A 10947-nucleotide genomic window follows, 5' to 3' on the forward strand; every position below is an offset into this window, starting at 1 on the left:
TAGAATGATATGAAAGATACGTTATGTTGGTACTAGGTTGAGTAAGGTACCGGGTATCCCTCGCTGCCCATCGGTTTGGATCGTGACAAAAGTGGTATCAGAGCAGTTCTGTCTAAAGAGTCTACAAGTCGTGTCTAGTAGAGTCTTGTTTATGGGTGTGTCGTGCACCACACTTATAAGCAGGAGGCTACAGGCATTTAGGACTGTCAGTCTTTCTTCTTACTCTAGATCGAGTGGAAGAGCTCGGTTGTACGAATTCAAATTCCTAACTTCTATTTTATTCGTAATTAAGACGATACCTACATCCACAAAGACGGTTGGTAAAAGACATGGCTATAGAAGAGTTGAGTCAGAGGAACTCGACTTTGCATCATGATAAGTAAATGTGAGGCTTCAGCAGATCATGTGCGTACTGAAGATGTGTAAGCTTCTTGATAAGGATCCCTAAGGCAAGAATGCCTATCCACTCTTACGGTAAAGAAAAAAGAATAAGGAGGGAAACACAAGTTTTAGCAAGTAAAATGAGCAAGGTGAAGAAGGGTACGAGGCACCCAGTTAATGAAGATTATCAGTATTACAGTTTTGGCAGAAAAATATAAGCATTGTGAGTTACCCTCAATAGTAACAGAGGTATGTATAATTGGCCACACCCATCTCAGTTATACCCTATTGGGGGATAACAGGTGTAGACTAAGAGAAGGACGGATATCAGGATCCGGCTGGGGTTAGAGTAACCCAATATGTTGGATGGATTGTTAGCGTTAGCAGACATTTTCGAAGGATACTACAAACGTGGTAGTAATTCTCCTTGTGAGACACCCAGATGGTGCACTTTAAAATAGTACATCTGTATATGAGTACTACAAACATAGGCACTGGAAGCCTAGAATGAATAAATATTACCTTAGTATGGCTCCCGTCCCTAGTAGGGAGAGAATGTTAGGCAAACAAAGAGCCCCGGGATGAGGCAAGGGGAGCTAAAATGCAAAAGAATGTCTTGTTGAAATTTTCGGAATAAAGTGATTTACAAAAATGTTAGCAAGAAATAAGAAGAGAGTTAATAGAGCACTATGAGTAAGACGTGATACATGGATGACAACGGTAAATCAAATAAATGACAGTATTACAGAGTCTATAGTCAAGTGAAGGGAAATACGAAATGTGACAGGCCTTGAGAAAACAAAAGAGTATAGGCCATGAAGTCATATCCTCATTTCAAGAAATAAGCTCGTGATTCCAATACAACTACCATAAGGAAAAGTTAGACCCCAGAGTAATAGAACCAGTATGGATTGGTGAACAAGATAAACTAAACATGAATTGGGGACTGAGTGATTGATAATGGTCGACATCAAGAGAATTTTAAATTACGTTCCGACGATAATAGAATGGACAACAGAAGAAGATTCATGAGAAATTCAGAGAACGGTCATTCAGGAAGACGCTTCCCTAAAGTAAGCAATGTGAGCAAAGTTGCCAAACAAATACATATGCAACTTTTGTCCGATAAGCATAATTTCCTGAATTTCTACGAATAAAATATTTGTTTCAAACTGTTTTAGATAGTAATTACTACTCCTACTCTAAATAGTTAAAAGTTCATACAGAACAATCATACATTAGTTAGTTCTAAAGCACAAATATGACGGACAAAAGATACTTATCAATTAAGTTAGGCATTCTATATACAAACTCATAAACAAAACCAAGACGCTTGAAAGTAGTTCAACTTTTCCTACAACATCACCTTTATAATATCATTTCATCTCTCCATATGATAATTCATAACATAGTCATTTAACAGTAATGGAGGGTGAGTATATCAGGTCTACTGAGAAGTAACTAACATAACTTATATCCTGTGCACCAATCTAATGGCATGGAAGATAAAATTATGCTAAATTACCTCAAAAGAATGTCCTCATAAGTAAAGTTAGTAGTTGTTTGGGTACTCGGAAATCGATAAGTCTATCCATCAAGTTGTTTAATTTTGCACCACAAGCCCTTACAAGACCATATTCACATCCCACGTCAAGAACATCAGGTCTGTCTTCACCACCAGTAATCATACACAGAAGTGACTGAAATTGTTGTCTACCGAGGGAATCCCAAAAAAAGCCAGAGTTTTGTTTTCAATCTTGGACGCACAACCAAGTTTAGTAAATTCCTTGTAAGTAAAAGCCAATTAAATATCAGGTGCAGAATTGAAGAAGGGAGAAAGCAATGCCATATTCTATGTAACAACAAAACTTAGACGACGCCAAAAAATAGTGCAAACTAAATCATCTCTTTTCAGACATTAGGATGCACTACATAGGGGAGCTTCACAGTCACAAATTCTTGCAGTTAATGTGAGATATATGTTCTAATCTCTTGGGTTTACTCAAACTTACACTTCTGCCCTTGGAAAATAATTACAAGCCATGGTAGATACAGTACTATTAATGCCAGACAGACAGAACAAGAGAGATGGTTTTAATAGAGTTCATATATAAGAAGTTTTTTTAGGTTATACACATTCCCGACATCAGAAAGTAATCAGTTGCAAAAGCGTACCTTTTCGCACCTGAAACTCTTCCATATCGCAATCTCTTGGTCTCCAACGTAGTTTCTCGTATTCAAAATCCATAAGTTGTATCAAGCGGCAAGCCCACATGGACTCCAAATACGAAGTTCGATGAACCATCGATAATAAAGACATGACCATCAATTAGATATACTAAAATTCTCCATGTGGATATCCTTAAAGTAGGTCCATGACCGTGATCGTCAAGATATCAATATACTACAACCATCCAAACTTCTGCTTCTTTCATTTCTTAAATGTGCTTGCTATTGCCCCTGCATAATCGAGATATTAACTAATGAAAGGAGGGAAATAAAAGCCAAAGCCAACAACTTTCGTTTTCTTTATTGTTTTTCTTATCATCCTTAAAGTTCAATAGGACAATATCAATCCAACAAGAATTTTACAAATGCTTCATATATAAACACACCATCACACCTTAGAAATGAATAGTAGCAGAACAAAATAAAGTACTTTCATATGATATAAGTACCAATCATAAAGGAAATCCGTTCATTCTTACTTCAATAGAATTTCCTCATAGATAGAGACACCAATACAGATGAAAGCATACTTGTATTTCTAACCTCCACAGATGAAGGCAAAGTTATATTTACATGAGTATGAATTCTCTCACTTGTATTATATATCAACCAACCTATTGTCGAACAAGGGTGTATGAATACACTCACCAACGCATAAGCAGTAAGAGGTACATGACGAAAGAAGGGGTATGTATGTGTGGTACTTGTGTCTTGTTAGAAATCCATGATATTTCAGCTAATATTGAACAACTTCGCTAACATTTTCTATTGTTACATTGTTGTAATACTCTTACACCTTACCAGATAGTAGAAAAAATGTAGCAGGGGCTAATGTCGCTTCCTTGATGAGGTCCAAAATGATATAAGTTGCCAGAATATGCTCATCCTTTCAGGTTTTCAAGTACCATAAAATCACAAGCCAGGGGAAAATAGTTTTCAGGATGAACCTTTCACAACGAAAAAAGAATATCATTGCGGATTTATTAATAGAACTAGATGGGTTATGGCCCGCACTGCGGGCCCAATATTAAAATAGCAGGAATACTTATTCTTATTTTGATTGTTTAAATAAGAGAATTAATTAATCTTGATAACTTTTGTATTGATACTGGGCATATGAATTTGCAGAACGACAAAAGAAGAGACTGAAAGATGTACATCGTAACAATTCAAATATAAATAACATTGCATACTAATTGCTTCATACTATATAGCACATACATTTAGGAAAAAAGTTATCCAAGTTGTACAAAATTTAATAAAATATCGATTCAGTGGGTGTTGTGTGCTCGCAAAATGACATGAGAGTAATCTTTCTACATATATACAATCTACATAATGACAATATAAGATGTGTTCCCTGTAATGTAGTTTGGTTTTTTTTTTTTTTTGTAGTCTGCAATAAAACTATTGGCACCTGAAGAAATTATATGTTAATACTATAATTGGCAAGCATGTTCTATGTTACAAGCTCTTCATGCCGCATCTAACACAATTCACCTATATATATTCTATCTCGGAAAATGAACTTCCAACAGAAATAGTAATATAGCTGGTGATAATTTCTCATCTCAAATGTGAATACTTCATCCTCAAGACCAAAGACCAAAACCTTCTGCTACCGCTACAATCTCAACATCATTGTTGTGTACCTGACAAAGAGACCCATGTTAGCTGATTCCAAATTTGATTTCTTAGTAAAAAGATGTTCATATTAAATATTGCTAAGTAATGATATGTGATAGAAAGACCACACTATAGCTCTGGTGCAATAGCAAGTAAGAATAAAAGCATACAGTTAATATAAGAAAATTCCAGTTCACAAACTACATAGGTATAAGTAGGTAAAAAATGATAAGAATTCCTTAGGTGCTGCACTTGGAATTCTTGTTAATTAATCTTTTGCAGCTTGCCTGAAGATAATAACCATGAAACTTAATACTACAATACACACCTTGAATTGTTAGCTTAGCTTGAACCCCGCTTCTAACAAGAATAACCAAAATGTATAACGGAGGTCTAATAATGATTACCCACTTGATTTGTTCAAAATTGCTCAAATGACATTTTAATTAAGAAAAAGCAATAATTTTATATATTCATTTACCTGGTAAACTAATACCAACCAAACTACTTCACCCACTTCTCTTTTTCATTTCCAACTCAAAGAAACCAAAGAAATAATTCAGCATGATACTAATTATAGCAGCATTTGTTTCTCTTCTTTTATTACATATTCAAGAAACAACATAAACAAATTCACAACATGCAACCATTTTTTATTCCACAAAAAGTTAGTATTTTCATCTCTGTGTATGAGCAAATGCAATTCAATTACATGAAATAATGATATCTGAGGATGAAAATCTTGAAATTCTATTGAGAGACCTGACATTTTTTGTTCATATAGACCAAACACGTGTTTCCATCATTGCTCACCTAAGAATTCAGAATGAACCACTAAAAAAAATCAGCAAGTAGAAAATTGAATGATCTTTAGCTGGAAATAGTAAATAACAATATTTACTAAGAATAGTTCTTGCATATAAATTAATATTAACCTTCTCTTGTTAGTCGCAGCAATTCACCCACAAAAGGAGAATCATTTCATCCATCTCCACAGGGAAAGCACCAGACTTCCATCATACTTTTGTCACATGAACCTACAGATGCATTCCTCCTTTCTTCTCTTGTAATCTTGTAACCACAGCTTTGAGAGAAGAGTAGTTTCTTCTCTAGAAGCTTTTCAGTCATAGAAAAACGGCTATTGTTAATAAACATGGTTATCAACAACTCAAATTCACTTAAAATAACAACTGAATAAATATGCAGCTGTCGCAGTTGCAGCTATTAGTTCGATAAGATCACTGGCATTATTTATGTTGCAGAACAATATTTTCCTAAAAAGAAATCAGTTTCAGCATTGGAGTCAATCCACCAGACTATTCCGAACTAATTCAACTTATAAATACACATATTAACAAGTTCTCTTATTTTATTTAGCTTGTCAAGCTACAACGTCAAAATAGACTTTTAGGCAAAAATCCAAATCACATATCCTTAATATATCATACATCAGTTGGAATTTCCGTGCAGATGTAGGCCTTAAAGATGCAAAAGAAGGGATGAAAAGGGGAAGAATAGTCCTAATTTTCCTTGTATGGTTAGAGTTCGAAAAGTATGTAACAGAAAACAACTCTCACAATCAATACACCAGATTTACAAAATGCATTTAGAAGTACCGAGTATACAACAACATTGAGAGATACCGTTCAAGCATTTCACAAATAATGGTACAACTTTTCCAAGTGACCTTGTCGTGCACGTCCCTTCTGTTAACATTGTATATGCTATGTAATTAAGAGATTGAGTTTATATGTGTTAGAAAGGGCATAAAAATAAACACTTAGAAGAAGTCTCTTCCTCTTCTTTTCTAGTTGTACCCTGTAAGAAGTCTGTTGCAGCACATATTACCTTTTGTAAAATGAAGCCTCTTGCAGCATACAGTACATTTAACTTCAGTATACTTTTAGTGTCAATTACCTTCTCAATTTCTAATTGTGTATTTGTCACTCTGGTAGTTTCAGGTTCTAACGGTACACTATGATTATTTGCATTTCTTAAATCACCCAGATCTTCCAACTTTTCATTTTTCATACTTCTAATCCCAAATTGACCCACAAAAGAGAATATAATGCATAAACAACTTTCAGATGAGTAGATGGTGATGCATTGAAAGTGAAAACACACTCTTAAAACAACAGAAAATGTGGAATGAAATCTTAGCAGCTTTTCTTTCATCTGCAACGACCTTTTTAGTGTCACCAGGACATGTGAATTGAAACATCTGCAGTTTTTCTTTCATCATGTGTAAGTATCTCTTTAGTAAAAAAAATTCTTTTGATTTCGCACCTCCAAGATGGGTGTGAGATTTGAAATCTAAGTAGCATTTGAGTCCTTGAAACGGAACATCAAAAATCTGAAACCACAAAAATAAGAAACTAAAATTTAAATTAATGAAACCAAACAGAGATCTACACATGATTTTTATCAATTTTCCTTCTATATCTGTCAAAAAATCGATGATTATTTGGTTCGTCACAATGAAGTTTTAAACAAGAGAATCATAGCGTGCGCGTTTGTAAACTCGCAACCTTTTACACGGCCTCTTTTACACGGCCTCTTCATGCTGCTTTTGTCGATAATAGCTAATGTATGTTATTACATTAAAGGTGTAAGTTGATGGGAATAATGCTCCCTCCATCTTTTTCGGTTAAACTATAAAGATTCAAGAACTAATCACAAATTTGTCACCTTTGTGATATTAAAAATCCCATACTCTGCATTGATTACACATTGACAACCAATTAAGCGCATTATGCAACTCCAAAAAATGTTTTCATTGTTGAAATAATAAAATAAAGAAAGTAAAATAAGAAGCTGCCTTTTCGGATCATGAATCAATTTCAAACCTCATTCAACAGGAGGTTTAGAAGAAAAATCAAAAGAGAAACATTGGAAAACATGGAGCTTGACGATGGAAAGTACAGGAATATAAGAGCGTTTGCTTCGATCTATGCAGATACTAAAAAAGCTGTAGCGGCAAGCGCACAAATTTATCCCAAATTGTAAAACACATAGTTGTATTCAAAATCTAATTGCTCCTTAATTCGTTAAACCTCCTATGTCAAGAGCACAATGCCTCATCAATTCCAGCACATTGAGTCGAATTTCGAGCATCTATATCATTTCCTTAATGAGAAAAAGTAGTCCAAAATGCTTGAACAATTCCCTTCGCATGAGTCTAAGCATAAGTAGTGAAAAAAATTGACAATATTAAACTTAAAAGTAACCATAAAAAATTGGTAGATACCTCTACTCACCTCTGGTTTCAACTATGGGTAAGAAGATGCTAACCATTGGGATACTGTTGTGCCAAAGCAAAATTTAGAAGAGGATAGGACCAAGCAAATCAAAGGCAACAAGAAATCTCTCAAAGAGGATACTAAGGATAAGGAAAGGTTAGAGAGAAAGGTCAATACAAATGGAGTACTGCTAGAAGATTGCTGCTCGAACTCGCCAGCAATGGCCAATGGCAGATCCGCAGATGATTGAACAAAGTAATGGTGAAAGAAAGCTATTCGGAGGATTGTTCTAGATGAGTTGTGTACACGTGTGTCACCAAAACAATAAAAATTTAACTAAAATCAGTTACGAAATTACTTAAATACCCTTGGTCGACCATTATGGCTCTTCTATATAATAGAAATATATCAAAAATGAGTAAAACTGTCACTACGCTTCGAAGAATGTACTATTTATTGTTGGCATGTATTTCCTCTAAAGTATCTTAAATGAGATGATACTCATAACCTCTAGGACTTGAACTGCCACGCAATCCTCAAAGGATTTTCAGAAGTGGAATATAGAAAGAAAAGGGAACAAAAAAAGACGATTTTTGTGTAGTCCACTCACTTACAGACCCACATACATTACTCTTTTAATGCTGAAAGGGCCAATACTTTCTCTTTTTAAGTAGCAATTCATTAGCAGCTTGTCTTCCGTCAATTACAGTCTCCAATTGTGAGTAACAGATACAAAACAATGATAAAAAACATATGCAAGTAAGAAAATAAACTACGCGCCTCACGCGCCCGATAAAATCCCAATCATAAGACCACCGTCTACGTCCTAAATATCCACGCCCCTCCCCATGGAGCCACCGGGCAGCGCTAATCCGGCGCGTTCGGCAGCCCAAACGAAACTCCAAGAAGCGCCGATTCAACCTTTGGATGGAAACACAGGGAAGATCTCATATGCCACTAGAGTGACCACAGCTCCTCCTACATCTGCATCATCCACTCACCGGGGATGCGAAGCTGTAACTGCAAGGAAGACAACACATAACGGAATACCTGCTATAATCTTCAAAGCAAAGGACTATTATGGAGTTATGGCGGAGGAATGTAGAAGAACCATTGTGGGGAGATTTATCAAAATCAGACCACAAATTGAGAAAATTAGATCGAGATTTACGGAGAAATTCGCCCTAAAGGGATCAGTTAAAATTGGAGTCTATGATAATCACAATGTGTTCCTGGATTTTACCAACGATGAGGATGTCAACACAATATGGTTCAGGAGGGTTATTGAAATTGAAGGCCGTCAAATGTGGCTCCAGAAATGGACGCCAGATTTTAAACCAGAAGAAGACATCCCAATTGTCCCAGTTTGGATTTTATTACCTCAGCTTCCATTTCACATGCACACTTGGCACTATGTCAAGCAGGTAGCCAGTGCAGTTGGAATTCCATTAGAGATGGACATAGCTACTGCCTGCAGGACCCGTCCTAGCATGGCGAAGGTTAGAGTGGAGGTTGACCTACTGAAGCCATTGCTAACTAGTGTCTGGGTAGGTTCAGATGATGAAGACTCTCCATTGAGTGGCTTTACACAGATGGTGGAGTACGAAGGAGTTCCTAAGTACTGTAGGCATTGTAAAAAGCTCGGGCATTCGTTGATCGAATGCAGGGTTTTGGAGAAGAAGAAACAGGTAGAACAAAGGGAGATAGAAAGAATGGAAGAAAAGGCACAAGAGGGTAGTGAAGAGGCAGACAAGTTGACTGATGAAAGCAAAGAAAAGGGTAAGCCACAACAAGCTACTCAACAGATAATTATTCCAGGAGACGAGGCAAGTAGCAGAGGAGCAGTGGGAACAGAAAAGAGGAAAGAACGGGGAGGGATGGAAGTTAATGAAACTAATGAAAAACAATATGACAAAAATGAAAACAAGCCTGAGAATGCAGCACCCATCGCAGAAAAGATAGACAGCACAGAAGAAGACAATACAATGAGGAAGAGAACAAGAAGGAAGAAGAAGAAGAATGGATGTGCAAAGAAGGCTGCTAAAAAGAAACCAAATGTGACTTTCAAACCGGGGACAAGCAACCTGATAGAGAACAGAAATAAAGCAAAGCAAATGATCATAGAGAACCTCATCAAAGGGGGGAACAGGCCGGGCAAGAAGAGGACCAAATGGCGGGTACAACTCACAGAATGGAGACCTCTAATAATATAGACAATGTGGAGAAGAAGACAAATGACATACCACAAACTAGCTCTGAAGTACAAGGAAAAACAAAGCAGGCCTATATTGAAAAATCTGGCAGCAACATTCAAAGAGTAGAGGAGTCTATATTGAAGTCGTCAAGCCTAGGATCAGAAATTAAGAACCAGCCTGGTATACAACTGGTGGTGGATCTGGGGAAGCATCAGATGACTCTCCAAACTACAAACAAGTTGCCTATACAAACATCGAATGATGACTGTTTAAAGCAACTTGAGGAGGAGGCTCCTAATAGCTCGGAAGATGAACAAGTAGACAGCCTGATTGATGAGCAAGAAGATAGCTTCCAACAACATCTAAAACAGGTGGTGGATAACGAAGGGTTGTTCCCTAGAGGAAGAAGCAGAGGCAGAAGCAGATGCAAGAAAAGTGGAAAAGAAAGGAAACTTAAATCCAAACCTCACTCTGAGGGGAGGACACAAAGCCAACAATTCTAACTGATTGATGATCAGTACAATATTCTGGAATATTAGGGGAATGAGGTCTCAAAAAGCCAATCATAGGCTTAAAAACTTAGTTAAGAAAAATAAGGTTCAGTTTGCTGCGATCTTTGAACCATTTGTTCACAAACAAAAAATAGAGGGATACAAAAGGTTCCTGGGTTTTGAACATTGTATGTCTAACGAGATTGGACAAATATGGTGCTTTTGGTCAGAATATGTGAATGCCAACGTGATAAGCATGGATGATCAACAGATGACTCTACGATTTGAATCAAATAATGAGGATGATGGGATCTTCAAAACTGCTGTTTATGCAAAGTGTACTACTGGGGAAAGGAAAGACTTGTGGAAAAGTTTGGTGAATACAGAATCACAAGTTGATGGTACATGGTGTATAGGTGGTGACTTCAATGTTATTTTGGAACCTTGCGAAAAACTGGGAGGTAGGCCACATAAAGCTTCAAAAAGCTATGATTTTGCATAATCTCTTGACCTTTGCGGGGTGTCAGATGCAGGATATGTCGGATCTATATATACCTGGTGTAATAATTGGTGTCCCAGGAAAAGAGTATGGAAAAGGCTCGATCGAGTCCTCACTAATGATTCATGGATCCATAAATTCCAGAATACAATAGTGAGGCATCTCAATAGATCAGGATCAGACCATAGACCCTTACTAGTGAAACATAAAGAGGATCAAGCTGACCATATTAAGTACTTCTAATTCTTAGAATTCTGGGTTGATCAACCAGGATTCTATGAATTAGT

General features: G+C 36.5%; 1 long non-coding RNA gene across 1 annotated transcript; it reads right to left on the minus strand.

Annotated features, from left to right (window-relative positions):
• Positions 1 to 3792: 3792 nt before the first annotated feature.
• On the minus strand, positions 3793 to 7778 carry LOC109238151. The gene is made up of 3 exons (XR_002069706.1): positions 7494 to 7778; positions 5172 to 5352; positions 3793 to 4262 (listed from the first exon to the last, which is right to left on the minus strand). It is a non-coding gene; the product is annotated as an uncharacterized LOC109238151 (long non-coding RNA).
• Positions 7779 to 10947: the final 3169 nt, after the last annotated feature.

Source organism: Nicotiana attenuata, unplaced genomic scaffold, assembly GCF_001879085.1.
Source record: "Nicotiana attenuata strain UT unplaced genomic scaffold, NIATTr2, whole genome shotgun sequence".
Lineage (NCBI taxonomy): Eukaryota > Viridiplantae > Streptophyta > Magnoliopsida > Solanales > Solanaceae > Nicotiana > Nicotiana attenuata.